Here is a 15,701-nt window from a genome sequence, read left to right on the forward strand (position 1 = left end):
CGCCCTCCATGGCCTTATACCCCATAAGAACAGCATTGGCTGCGATGGTTAAAAATACTAAGTACGTAAATAGGACATTAATGTAACACATATATCATTTATGGCAAGAAAATATATGTGGTATTAATTGTATATTACTTGTCAAATTTTATAATGTAATTAATTTGGTAAGAACATAACTAATAAAAATACAATTTCACTTAATTAATAGAGGAAAGTTGAGAGCCCAAAAATTCTCTAATTGTTGTACGATAATTAAATATATTTCGATTTTGATTGCAAATAAAATAGTCGTGATACTTGGTGTACATTTTGAAAAAAAATTCTTTGTTCTACAAATGTATTAGACTATTCTGTAATCATTAAATAAAATTTTTAAGTATTAGTCAGACTTTTATTAATGATAATTTAGTTAGTATTTTTGTTTGTGGTAACCTTGTGTGGATCACGGAACTCCAGAAATTACGTCAGCTCTTATAGCAAGGAAAAATAATAAGATCCATATTTTCTCTATACTATTTAACAAATTTGCCATCAACTTATTTAATTTTATATACAGCTCACAAAGGCTTCTAACTGTCATTTGTTTATTTTTGATTCTTATGAATAAGCTCGGCACTACAAAGACTCTAACATATTTTTCTCATACTTGTGGCTAAAATAAGATTTTCAATTACAATGCAATCTCTTTATTCCTTTATATTTTTATTTATCTCACTTAGGTATTGAATTATTTGAAACTTTGACACTTTTAACTGTCTATACTTTAACAGCTGGCTCATTCTTTGAAGGAAAACGAATGTACAAGACGTCGTTGGAGCGGAATCCTGCCTCAATTCTTTCCAAATCACACTGATTTGGAATGTCATATGTCAAGGTGGTTTCGTCTGGTTGATTTTTTTTGGTACCCTGAACTAATATCAATTTACCTCTGACCTAGAAGATACAAACATTGTTTTAACTGACAACTATAGAAAGATAGGTGAATGAAGAATGAGATAATTAATTTTTTGTTAATGACGATGGAACTTGTTAAAATTGCTTTGTATTATACTAAGATTAGATAGAAAAATATTTTTTGGGCATTATCATGATTATTTTTCAATTTTCATCTTAAGTTTTTTTCAAATTAATGTGCAGCACAAGAAATTCGTCGTGTTAACCCACTGGTAGCTCCCCCCTAATGGATCGTATAGGAACCCGAACCTGTGGACAGGTATGAGTTTAAAGTTGTCGTGCGAGCGTAGGCTGTCATGATTAATTATATTTTAAATGTTAGTGATTTATTTAAATATGCAGGGAATGGGGTGCAAAAGTACGAAGAGGGTGAAAATATTATGAACGTTAATCACCTGATGTATTGCTTAGTCACATTGAAAAGCTTAGAAGAGACAAATTTTATTTTTTTTATGTTTAAAATCCAGTGATTTGTTTGGCACATTACACGAGTTAAACGTCAACATTATGAAAAAGGACTTAGAAAATTCTAATTTTTTGTTGTCCTTCTTTTTTGCATCATTCAAGTTATTACTACGATTTTTGTTGACTTTTGGCTTAATCTCATTTAAAATTATTGGTACATATTCATGGCGTTTACCAGACAATGCATCAGGTGATTAGCATTCATAATATTTTCACCTCCTTCGTACTTTCGCATCCCATTTCCTGCATATTTAAATAAATCACTAACATTTAAAAAATAATTACTTATGTCAGCCTATGCTTCCGCGACAACTTTAAACTGATACCTGTCAACAGGTTCGGGTTCCTAAAAGATCCATTAGAGGGGCGCCACCAGTGGGTTAACACGACGAATTGTTATAACTTTGACGCCATACATTTAACAGTATGGCAACGAATTTTACTTGATTGAGAGTATTTTAAAATAATCTAAAAAAATTTGAATGACGTATTTCCAGCAATAGTTATGTACGAATCAATTGTTACAGTTACACACTTAACAATTTCTACGTACAGTAATAATTTAGAACAAAGTATTATACTTGAATACTTTGACGTGCTGTACTGGTTTTGAAACAGAAGGTTGCATGCATTTATTCGTTGATGCATGGGGAAAAATAGATTTTCTCTTCGATGTACAAACATTTAAAAATGCTTGCCAATCACTCTGTACTTCATATTTATGGAACACCTTAAGATACTCTTTCTTACGGTGCATTTTTCTTAACAGCTTCACTTTTTTTACTAGTCTGCAGCTGCTTATTCTCTAAATAATTATAAAAAAAATCACTTGTATACGAAAGGATGAATGTGAAAAGAGATGAATCACCTCAGAATACATTTTTGACAGTATCTGTTAAAAGTGAAATTTACTTCGTGTAAATTTATAAGATACTGCCATGATTTTTTCATATTTTTCTGGCCCAAAAACAAGTTATAAGCGAAATTTAGAGAAAAACTCCTCTTAATTTACACTATTTGTCTCACAACAAAAAATTCTGGTATGGTTATGTCCCAAAACCATTTTTCTATGTATTCTGATCGTAACGTGAAGTGATTCCAACAATTTTTGCCGTAGTCACATGAATTTCTTATTAAACATTTTTGAGGCTTTATTAATTTGCCGGTAGTTATTAATGAGATTCACTTTATACACAATTATTGTACTTCATTACGAGAGTCTCGACAATTCAACATTTTTTCTACTCATAAAATATAAAAAAATTCTTAAACACTTGACTATTTACTTTTAGAATAACCTATGCAAAATATAAAACGTTTAAAAAATAAATGAAAGGAAGGACAAAGAAAAATTGTTTGATACTTACAATGACCTTAATTGTGGCTTTGTCAAATTCAGCGCAATCCAACTCCGTCTGGTGGACCTCCTAGTATAAAACCACAGTTTTGTTCAGTTTTCAAAAAAAAATCTTAGAGAAATTGAAGTATTGAAATGCAATTGCCAAATGCTCATACCTTTTTGCTTTTAGGTAGAAGGCGATAATCTTTGCTGGGTTTTAGGTTTAATTGCCTCGTCTCTTCAGTGGTGTTGCTAGAACAAGCATTCAGATGAGCCTTACGGCCCCTTTAAAAGGAAGCCAATCTCCCTAGCTTCTTTTTCGTTTCGATCATAAACCGCCAGCAGTTCTTCTTCTACACTTTTGGACATTTTGCTTCAATTACTATTATGTTACCGCGTAGGTGCTTTGTGAAAGAAGTCCAACAAGCAACTGACGATCAACGAAATGTTTTCTAGTGTTGCTGCAGAACGTGTCACATGCGTGACATTACTATCGTTTATAATTGATATCTATTATCTTGCCTACTCAAAATTTCCGTGGCTAACTTTTTAAAAGATACCTGCTACTGTTCGCTCAGGTAGGTGCTTTGATGTAGAAAAATGTTAAATAAACTATCATTAAATCTGTTCAATACAACTTTTTTTTGTAAAAAAAGGATTAGATGACGTTACTGTACGTCCTACCTTTCATAATTACTGTTGAAAAATATGTATAAAAAGAGTGACCGTGGGTTATCTCATGTACGCGTGAGTATTGAAATAAAGGGAAATCTCGCTAAACTCGTCAACTTGACCAAAAGCCACCTTAGTGTAATGATTACGGATATTTTTTGCTATTAAATTAATTAACAATATCTCTTGAAACTGCTCCAACAATGAAAAATAGCGTCTTGTGTAAGAATGCATTTTCGATTCACGTGCATCATCTTCATTGTACAAAAATAACATTGGAAAATACAATAAGAAGCTTTATCTCCTTGGCGAAAGTAACCTATGTTAAGGTGTCTATGTTGTAAATGGAAAAAAAAGGAGAAAAAAAAATGTTATGCCATAGTATAGTAGAGCTTGGTAAGGAATCGCTTAAATTTTTGCGACTCTTCAGGTCGGCTATTCGTAATCCGCTAATATCTATACTCTGGAAATGTTGCTCAAAACAGTTAAAATAATAAAGTTACAGAAAATCGCGTGTTTTTTTTCTGCATGCGTTCAATCTAAAGACTTTTCTAGCTATTGACTTATTACCAATGTGATACCCAACAGAGCAAGAAGAATCGAATCAGATGCCATAACTCGTAGGTATATCTACGTGTCTTCGATAAATACTTTTTTTCTATAAATCATCTGCAACAATATTTCTTTATTAATAACGTGTTGACTTACAACACGCAAAAGATCAATAAATAGTTTCAATACTCGTAGATCAAATATTCGAAGAGGCCAAAAATATCGAAAACTTGATGGTGTGGGAAAAAAAGCACTTGGTCGAGATGATACACGAAGGTAGGAGAAAATAACTCTTGATTCAAAGTGAATTGGCCATTAAATTTTAAAAGTAGGAGAAAAAGTAGCTAGTATTTGCTGCGAGTAGATACGTGGCCTTACCAAACATTGTAATTGGTAGGAGCAATGGGTCCTTCCAATGTTCGATTAATTTGGTGTGGTTGTGGGGGTGATAGTCACGATGTCAGGAATCGCCCTCTATATCATTTATTTTATGCTGTGATACTGATATTAAAAATCTCTGACGCATGTAATGGTTTATTTTATGAAACATTTTAGTAATACAAAGAAAAATTTTTAAAAGTTATTCTAAGATAAAAAGAATATTATATTATTTTTTGTTTTAATCTAACGCCAATGCTAAAATCGTGTTCTATGAAATTAAGAACATCATCTAGTAGCGTTATAGTTTATTTTATTTATTGGTTTCTTCGTGTATTTTTTTTAACTCACACCATAATTTTAATGCCTTATTACTGATATACTCAAGTTTAGATTCAAACTATTACAATATGGTGTTCGAAAAATATTCTAAGGAATAAAAGTTTTCCAAACGACATTACTGTATTTTTTACAACATGGGAAGATATATAACTTTTCCAGAACTGATATTCCTAACAGGTATATATAAACGAAAACTGCTCTAATAAAGTTAGAAAAAATAACCTAAATTTTTACCCTTAATTAAACTTCTAAAAATATTGCAAAATAGGATGTTTATACATACACCTGTAAGTTCAGATTGACGTGAAATAATTTTTTATACTTTGCTTTTAAAAAATAAAGAATTTGAACTGACAAATGATGTATTTTTTACAAGACATATAGAGCACTTAATGACATAAAATGATAGAGAGGCTAATGATAAGAGAATCGTATTACTATTTAAAATATTGCCAACTTTTTTTTATACCTCACAACTAACTTTGTAAAGTCTTAGATTAATGAAAGTATTAACTATTTGATAAAAGTATCTAGAGAGACAGAGAGGAGAACAAAACAATACATAGATTTTTGCATTACAATGATAATTGTATTAAAATAAAAATTATGTCGCATACACACATACGTACATTATTGAACAAGCCCAGATTATCTTTATACTGAGCTTACAATCTGTTTTACATTTAAAGTGGACGATTTATAATTGCTAACACAAGTAAAGATGAGGATGAGGACATAATAGGAACACTTTAGAGAAAAAAGCACAAGACATTAAAAATTGTTCATAGTGACATTTAAAAAAGTGATTTTAATAATTTCTTATACGGAGACATATATGATATTAGTGGTAGCGACAATAAATACGTTCCGATATAAAAAAAAAACAAAAAAATGTAAAATGTTTTTTGTTACTTACGCATTCATTTTACATAATATGATTAACGTTCATACATGTTTGTCTTAGACAAAAGTTATTATACATCAAATCTTATTAAAAAATATAGTGATTTATTATAACATGGATTTGTGGGATTTATGAAATAATGGAAGTCCTTTTTTTTAACGATCAGACTCCCAAATGCGCAGCACATTAAAGTATTGAAGTATAATTACTATTATTTGTTCATAAGTTATTGTAAATACATATAATGATTGCTACTTCTTATAAATAACAAGACATATTATACAGGAATCAAAAAAGTCTTATAAGCTAAAAAAAAGTTTTAATATAAAAAATCGTAAACAACATGTAATTTTTGATAGTTATCGTTAATAACATGGTTTTGTAGTTACTTTTTTCAATTTGTATGCAAATATACTATATCAAGTGAAATTCGTCGCAATCACTATAAAATGTAAGACAAAGTTATCTCAATTTCTAAGATTTCTATTGGTAGTATTCAATTTAGAATTTTAAAAATTTTATTCAAAAATTTCTAAGTTTTTCACGTTGCAAACTTAAAGTTTAGGATAAAGATTCCGACACTTTTCTTGGTTTACAACTTTTCGAAAAATAGAATCATTCTTACTAATATATAAAGCAGAAGCGCTAAAACCGTTGTAATCGCTAACCAGAAAAAGTACTAAACCGATTTTGCTAAAATTTTGCACACTGATTCATAATATTTCCTAGATGGTTTTAGTATAGTTCTTGTCTTAAAAAATTCAATAACAATAGCAATAAATGAGCTCAAAGTTTCGCAAAAATTCGCCAGCTTTTCACTTTAGTTCAGTTAAATTCACTTGGTGGCGTCGACATAAAATCGAATCTACGTGCAACATAATTAAATAAGTGTGGTTACAATAGGCCGGAGCGTCTCAATAGTGATGTAGTCTAGCTTTGGCAGACGAACAAGCTGTAGAGAGAATGCCGATGATAGTCTTGCAGCTGGGTATCCCAGTTATGGATGACACTCTTCTCTAAGAGGGAAGAACCTAAGTGTTCATTTACTCTGAATCTCGACGAGAGCGATCAAAAAAAAAAATTAATTCCAACCGATGCCGTCTCTGCCACAATATTAGGAGACATATCTAGCCAGAGCACAATCTGCTCCAACTCTTCAGGCTTGTATAACAGTCCTACCATCCCATCTAGTGCAGTTAAAGAATTTGTGGCTACAAATTTAAGCAAAGAAAAACAGCTCTGAGGGGCACGGGCAGCCACAACGGCTTCCTTCTTGGTCGTCACGTATCTAACGCGCTTATCCACATGTTCCCGTCTAACGATGAGCGGTTGGTTTTCTGGGGAACGACCCAAACGAGATAATTTTTGGTCAGGAGCGTACCTCCCTTTATCACAGTCTCCGTACATCGAGACTCCCAGGGTAAGAATCAAGCAACCCGTAGCCAGCTCTTCATCATTAGAAATAATAATAAAGAATAGCCTGGAAGTTTTACCACTGGCGCTTTTTAGGGCCATTATAAGTATTTACGTTCCCTACTTAACCATCAATTTTATCGGTTCTTTTTAGGGGCCACCTAAGTCTAAACTACCTTGCCAACAAATACATTTTTATTACCATTTCCGGAAGCGATTCGTCGACTAAAAGACTATATTAACTTAAGACGGGCACTATTAAACTAAGTCAGCCATTCACTAGCAGACGTCACCTGCGGAGTTGTTCTTCGCAAGGCTGGAAAACCCGGTGACCGACGACACTATACTATCCTCTCGACTCTAAGCATTCAACCAGGAATCACTGATTCTCTCCAAGGTCTGCGTTGGGCCAACCCATAACAGCTATGAAGGAAAAAAAACTTGAGCTAACGGGACAGCTTCCACTGGACAAGTATCACTAACCAATCTCCCCATCTAAGATCACCAAAACAACTGAATCTGCAAATAAAAAAGGTGCTTTAGACACCAACGTCTTCGACGTTATACCGGGAGACGTTGGGAAAGAGCACTACAACTAGCCGCAAAGCTTCGGACTTTGTAATTTTTCTCCCAATCAGTCTGGGTTTTTAACAGCAAGCCAGAGAAGATCACCCTGAGGTATCCAGGCAGTCACAATTGCTGTTAACTGCAGTCAAGAAAGAGTTAACTTAAAAAGCTCACCGGTCTTTTTTAGGGCCATCGGACGTCGAACTACCTTGCCAACAAATATATTAGAACTTAATAAAGTTGACAGAAGACACACTTTAGGGGTCACACAAATTTTAAGCATGCCAAAAGTCGCAAGAGGGTGAATTGGAAGAAAAACTTAAAGTGTATCTAATAAATACAATTTTATTTAGGCGTCAAGAAACTGACGCAGAAAATTTATCGAGATTGAAACAGCAGCGTCAAAAACGACAACTTAAGAGTCCATTACGTGAGAGATCAGCTTTTCATTGTACCCTCACAGCAATCTCTGAAATCTTTAAAGATCCTACGTCCGATTTTTTAATGAGTAGAAAATGTATTTGTGTTTTTGCGGCAATAAAAATGTAGGGTTCAAGGCCCAAGACTTTGTTGCTCTGGTAATAAAGTTGTGAGATATGAGAAAAAAAATTTTTTTTTAGTATAAATTTTTTGGGGGTTTAAAACCTTAACAGCTTTAAAAAAAAGCTGTTTTCGTGAATTACACGGGAAAAACTGTTAATCAACGGCTTCTTATGGCCACCGATTATTTTATGGCATAAAGAACGCACGGTACTTTTCAGCATAATTATTTTTTTGAATTTTTACACCTTATAATTTGACCAAATAAACTATTTGGATTCCAAAAAAATATGTTTTCAATAAGAAGATTTTTGTTCTGAGATATATTAGGAATATGTGTAAAATTTCTAACTGAAAATGTTTTACATTACATGTCAACATACTACGGTGTTTTATTGAGTAAGTCTTGGGCGAAGCCGAGACGAGGGGCTGCTAGTTATAACCTAATCATTGCATACATTTTTGAAGCTTCAACCTTACAACTTCAGCAAATATGCTATGAGCAGGTGATCCCAAAAACAGTATTAAATACTAAAATAAGGCTTTATTCTGTAACACCGCTAAAAAGGGAGAGATAATGCATACATGGTGATTACGGATTGATGGCGATATATAAATTATACATTTTTATATAGTAAACTTTTATTGATTTATATTCAAAATAGAAGAATTTTCACAATGGTACCCGAATAAAAGTTTAATGTATCCATATGTTATAATTGTTGTGCTACAAATATTTTAGCCTATGAAGCCAGTATCCGTACTCGCATCGGTGCGAAAATCAGAGAGAATTTCTAGAATACGGCAAGTGAATACTAGCATAACTAAAAATATCAAACAAGAAGGTCACTCGGTAGATAAGAAAACGCGAAAAATTAAAATGGCGACGCAGCAAAACATAGACGAAATCGCGCGAGAACGGCAAAGCTTGGCAGCCGAACGCTAAGAGATACAAAGACTGCGCGGAGAAATACAAAACATGCAACAAAACTTAACAACACAACTCGCACAATTTGAACAAGCAAGAGTTGCCCTAGCAAATAATATGAATAATGTAAATAATCCACTATTGCCGGAAGTGGAAAGATTGCGAACCGATATAACAGCATTGCAAGTAAATGTTCAAAATAATCGTAACCAAAGTCATAACGCTCAAGCAGTAAATTTATGCGCGTTAATAGGAAGCGTACAGGCGTTGAATAATGAACGTAAAATACCCGAATTCCAAGATGAAAACTTGCAAAATCCACTAGAATTTTTATCTGAGTTCGACAGGTTTTGTACAACTCGCAGTATCATGGGTAACAATAAAATCAATATGATAAATAATGTTTTAATTGGTAAGGCAAAGCATTGGTATGAATCACAAAATCCATTTGTCGACTTTAAAGTATTTCGCTATGCTTTTACGAACGAATTTTATTCTGTAGCGGTACAAGTGAGATTGAGAGATATCTGGTCACGTAGGAAGTTTGTCGATCAGGCGTACAACCTGCAGGAATTTTATTATAGACAAGTCAAAGAAGCTTCCTTTTTAAGACCACAAATGACTGAGTACGAAAAAAATTATATCATCGTACAGAAGCTTCCTCAAAGCGTTCATGCAGCTATGGTCGCGATTAATTTAAATGAGTCAGATGTAGTAAAACAAACGTTAATTAATTTAGATTTAATATATTTGGAAAAAAACAAAAATGTGAACAGACCTCAATATACAAGAAATAATAATAATAATGGCGAAAATAATCAGAATACTCAACAAATAAAACAAATAGACCTAAATCACGGGGTACATTCACAAGAAAGTAACTTTAGAAATTTTAATACTAGGAATAGGCAACAAAGAAATAGCTCGTATAATAGAAATCAAAACAAATCTTTTTCACAACAGTCCAACATAAACCCGAACGCGTTTACCATCAATATGCCCGATACGCGTTTTCCATCTCCCATGTATAATAAGAACACCAATTCTAATGGCCACATACAAATGCAGACCGGTAATTTAAACTAATAGCAGGCGCGTCGAAAAGCGGGATGTTGACGCGTCGGCACGATGATTATATAAATGATATGCAAATTGATATATTAGAGAATAAATGCCCGCAGAAAGCTCTACGAATGATAATCAGAGAGCAGCCTCCCCGCAAATCCTATGTAAAATTAACGGCATTCAAGTATGGTCTATATTGGACACGGGAAGTCAAATTAGCGGAGTATCAGAAGACTTCTTTAAAAAACTAGAAAAAACACACAAAATGTTAACTTTGCCGGTTTCAAATGTGACGGTCTCAACAGCAATAGGCAAGAGAAAAACACCTATAAAAAAACAAGTAATAATTGATTTAGTGATAGGCAGTTTTAAAATTTCACATATTTTTTTAATTATTCCATTTTTGACTAGCGATATTATACTTGGAAACGACTTTAACGCAGGAAACGGAATTGTGATAGATTATTGGCAAAACCAAATTAAGTTGAAAGATAGTAGGGTTCCCGCATCGTATGTCTTATTCGGTAGAGACTGGGCGGAAAGACTATTATTGTCTCGGCATGACGATGGTATACATATATACTTGTTGAAGGTAAACAGCTGGGTGGTATTTCCTGACGACGATGACTTTTCAATGATGAAAATGAATACAAAGAGAGACCATAATAGTGATAATTTAATAGGAAACAAACTTATAAATAATAGTGATTTTACAAATGATATCAATGTAGAAATTTTAAAAATTAATACTGATAACAAAATAGGGGAAACAAATAAATTAGCAGACTCGACTAGTAATAGCATGGGGGATAGTGGTGATCTCTCTACTCGGCTTCGCATGGTCGTGGAGGGTATAGCAGGGTTGTGCGAGGATGAAAAAATTATATTTTTTAAGTTACTTAATAATTTTAAGGATGTATTTTCGCCAAAACCGGGATGTTCTAAGGGATATACTCACAAAATAAAATTAAAAGTTGCCAATCCAAAAATTAACCAAAAGTACCCGGTTCCGTTTGCATTGCGCGAGTCGGTCGGGGAATGTATAAAACAAATGTTGGAACAGGGGGTGATTGAGAGAGCATCGAGTCCGTATTGCAACCCGTTGAGAATAGTGAGGAAAACGGATGGCGCGATTCGCATATGTCTAGATGCCAGAGCGTTAAACAAGGTTGTAGAGGACGACCATGAATCCCCACCACTCATAGAAGATTTAATGCAAAAATATTTCAAAGCCAAAATATTTTCAAAGATGGATTTAACTTCGGGGTACTGGCAAATCCCATTGCACGAAGAGTCGCGTCCTCTTACTGCTTTTCTGTTCGGCACAACGATGTACCAATTTACTCGTGTCCCTTTCGGTTTAAAAACAGCGGGTAGTGCGTTCATTCGAGCGTTCACTCTCGCTCTCGAGACAAACGTAGATACAATGTTTACGGAAAAAGACGTGCTTGATACTCGGGACGATTGCGAGGAGGGCCAAAACTACAAATCAATAGATATTTTTAAATTTCTATTAAACTACATTAATGACACAGTAGTAGGCACAGAATCCTTCAAAAAACATATACAAGTTTTAACTATAATTTTCAAAAAATTACTGGCAAACAATTTTACATTAAAATTAGAAAAGTGTGAATTTTTTCAACGTCAAGTAGATTTTCTCGGTTTTTTATTGAATCAGAATGGAATTGAACCTAATCCCGAACGAATTAGACAAATTCAAGAATTACAAATACCGAAAAATAAAACGCAACTGCAGCATATACTGGAAATATGCAACTATTATCGTAGATTTGTTTTAAATCATAGTAATTTTATTGATCCATTCAGGGATCTTTTAACAGACTCAAAATCGTGGAATTGGACGGAACGGCATGCGAGAGCATTTGAAGCCCTCAAAATGAATTTTTTGGATACGGTATGTTTGAGTCACATAATCCCAAACAAAACATTCAAAGTACAAACAGATGCGAGCGGCCATGGCATAGGTGGGGTCTTATACCAAATTGACGCAGAAAGTAATCATAGAATTATAGCAGTGGCAAGTCGGTGTTTATCAAACGTTGAATCGCGCTATACGACGACAGAGTTGGAGCTTCTCGCGGTGGTATATTGTGTAACGAAGTTCCGTCAATACTTAATTGGAGTCAACTTTGAGATTGTTACTGACCATAAAGCACTAACATTCTTAAATTGTACCCCCTTTCACAATTCCCGCCTGATACGATGGAACCTTTTGTTGCAACAATATACATACACGGTGACGTACTGTCGAGGGTCGGATAACATCTACGCGGATTGTTTGAGTAGAAACCCCGAGGGAAGATTTGCTGAAAATTCAAATGAAGAACTGCGAATTTCTAATTTAATTGATTATTGCACGCCGAACGCTCGCGGGGAGATATCATCTTTGGAAATAATGGCTATCCATGTACATGATACATCGTTAAAAACAATAATAAAAGATATAAAAAACAAACAGAAACAAGATACATTTTGTAAAGATATTATAACAAAAATTAAATATAACGATAAAAGCAGCGCAAATTTTCAAATATATCACGATATAATATTTCAACGTGTCAATACTGACTCATGGTGCATCGTCCTTCCAACAGCTATATCTAAAAAATTTATTGCACAAGCGCACAGTAAGCTTGGCCACCCGGGTGTATTCAAAACTTTAACGTACCTAAAAAAATTTTATTTTTGGCGTTCGATGGCATTGGAAGTAAAACGATTTGTCCTTGCGTGTGATATGTGCCAGAGGGTTAAGTATTTATGGATCGCGATGGAGGGTCCGTATCAGCTTGTGCAATCTCATGCCCCCAGTGATTTGGTAACGGTTGATTTTTACGGGCCCCTCCCTCGCGGTCGAAGGGGAGCGGAGTACATATTTGTGATTCTCGACGCTTTTTCGAAACTCGTGCGCCTGTACACGATAAAAAAGGCAACAACTATAACTGCGTTAAATAAAATTTTAAAAGAATACATACCCGAGTGTGGAAAGTTTAATAGAATTCTGAGTGACAATGGTACTCAATTCATATCACCAAGATGGAAAAATGAATTAGAGAAGGTGGGGATAAAAGTAGGATTTAGTTCGATTCGCCACCCCCAATCCAATCCAACAGAAAGGGTCATGCGTGAGTTAGGGAGAATGTTCAGAACCTTTTGTAATGATAAACACACAAGTTGGGTACAATACGTAAAAAAGATAGAGGACTTGTTGAACGTCACGACTCATTTCAGTACGAACGTAACTCCCAAGGAGTTGCATTTTGGTGTGCCAGTCGTGGATGAGATAAAGAAATTAGTAGAATATCCTGACTCGTGTGCAATTGATCGACATATCCTAATTGAAATGGCTAAAAAAAATATTGAAAAAAATTACAAATGCCGTAGAAAAAATCAAAAGTACTCCAGAGTCGAAGTAAAGGAGAAAGATCTAGTATTACTGCGAGTAAGACACCTGTCGAACGCACTTGATAAAGTGACCAAAAAGTTCTTTCACTTATATGAGGCGCCATGTATAATAAATAAAGCAGTAGGGCGAAAAGCTTACGAGCTTATGGACCCCAAAAATGATAAAGTTATTGGAATATATAATGTAGCGAATCTAAGAAAATGTTATAATGATCAATGATGTGAATATGCAAAAATGTATAATGAAAATAAGTAAGTATGACAAATGGAGAAATGATCTTTACGCTATATGCTTTAAACAAAAAACCATCGTTAATCGGTTTGCGAGTGTTTTATATATGTAATCGTTTGAATAATAATGTACACGTGACAAATGGGGGTTGCGATGTTCATCCTCTGCGCCTAAAAAAAAAAAAAAAAAAAAAAAAAAAATTTTGTATATAATATAGTTCAATTGTAACTTAGTGTATGAGTACGATAGATAGTGTGTGAGTAAAATAATAATGAATAAACCTTGCGCAAGGTCATGATACATCTCCGGAGAATGTTTAAATTGAGTATCAGTATGTAAAAAAAAAAAAAAATATGTATATATATATATATATATATATATATATAATATTAGTTAGTAGAATGACGTTACCTGTATGTAAATATGAGAGCAGAGTTAAATTTTTTATGAGTATAATGACTAATTTTTTAAGCATAAATTATAATATATATGTATATACGTGTACAAAGAAAAAAGAAGATGTAAATGTAATATAATGCCGAATTGATGAGAGCAGAGTTGAAACTGTTAATAGTGGTAATTTAAAATAGTAAATGTGATGGTATCAATAAGTGGAGCGGTGAATGTGAATTATAACGAACTAATAGTGGTGATACGGAGAGATTTTGATCAAGGACGTAAGTCACAAAATCGGGGGAGTGTTGTAACGTAAGATGTGTTAATCACGCTATCCCTGACTATTCCGCAATAAAGGATAGTGGGCAGTTGGAATAAATTGGTTGCGAAGTTTCGAGTGTTGCCGTATTAAATAGTAGCGCTCAGCCAAAGGTATAAAAGGGGGCAGGAGAAGGCCCTCGCTGGCTTTTCCCTTTCGGGCAGCGCAAGGTGAAAATCGAACGACAGTCGATCGCTAAAGTAGACAAAATGCAAAAATAAATAAGTATACGGTACGGAATAACGGTAAGGATTCAAATAGGCCCGTCGACGGTGAGACTACCCGGAGGACGAGAGGCCTGAAAGAAAGTGCCCGGTCGGGGACGCTCGACCGAGGTCTGAACCGTTTGGAGTACCAGTGGACGTCGGGTGTACACTCACCATCGAAACCAACAGGGACCCGGAGAAATGAACTTAGGGACGTGAAAGAGACCAAGACTTACCAACACCACTTATGGCAGATAAGTTTGTTTAAAATTAGTGTTGATGAAAGACAGATAAATATATGGACAAAAGGACATTACGCGTAGCGTTTAACCCTATGTGCAACTCTGATCTTGTTATAGCGAATATTTTGTAATAAAATAATTATTTAATACATATATATATTAAAATTATCCAGTTCGTTAACAATCTCTGGTTTTCGCCCCATATCAAACACCGCAGAAATGAAAGATAATGCATACATGGTGAGTACGGATTGATGGCGATATATAAATTATCCATTTTTATATAATGAATTTTTATTGATTTATATTCAAAATAACAGAATTTTTACAAGTCTTCGTATCAAGTAAATGTAAAAAATACACGCTGTCATCTCGTACTTGATGATGTCACCCGTATTGACCAACGGTTCTAGTATTCTAGAATATCCGTATAGAAAAGAATTTAACATTGTTAAAAAGGATCGTAGAGACGAAATTTTATCAGCACTTTAAAGATATCATTTTGGTAGATTTTTTTTTGTATCCAAACAAGGTTCTTTTTGCAAAGTAACATCATTAAATAATTGTATATAGTTACATTTTTATCTTATCTGCAAACATTTGCTTTGGTTGGTCCTAGTTTTTATAAAAAACTAAGTTTTTATAAAAAAATTATCACAAAGAGGCAACCTTAGGCCATCGAAGCAACTCGTTACCTAGCTCTACTCAACTATGGCGAAACATGTTTTCCTTTCTTTTTTTACACGTACCATACAAAC

The 15,701-nt window shown here is 33.9% G+C and overlaps 1 long non-coding RNA gene across 1 annotated transcript; it reads right to left on the bottom strand.

The window, feature by feature from the left end:
• Nucleotides 1-872: 872 nt before the first annotated feature.
• Nucleotides 873-3,002, bottom strand: LOC111643688 (uncharacterized). Its single transcript, XR_016292896.1, has 3 exons — nucleotides 2,938-3,002; nucleotides 2,790-2,849; nucleotides 873-936 (listed from the first exon to the last, which is right to left on the bottom strand). It is a non-coding gene; the product is annotated as an uncharacterized LOC111643688 (long non-coding RNA).
• Nucleotides 3,003-15,701: the final 12,699 nt, after the last annotated feature.

This window comes from Copidosoma floridanum, unplaced genomic scaffold (assembly GCF_036245765.1).
Source record: "Copidosoma floridanum isolate Cflo_tuat_1 unplaced genomic scaffold, Cflo_Japanese_pri ptg000011l, whole genome shotgun sequence".
Taxonomy (NCBI): domain Eukaryota; kingdom Metazoa; phylum Arthropoda; class Insecta; order Hymenoptera; family Encyrtidae; genus Copidosoma; species Copidosoma floridanum.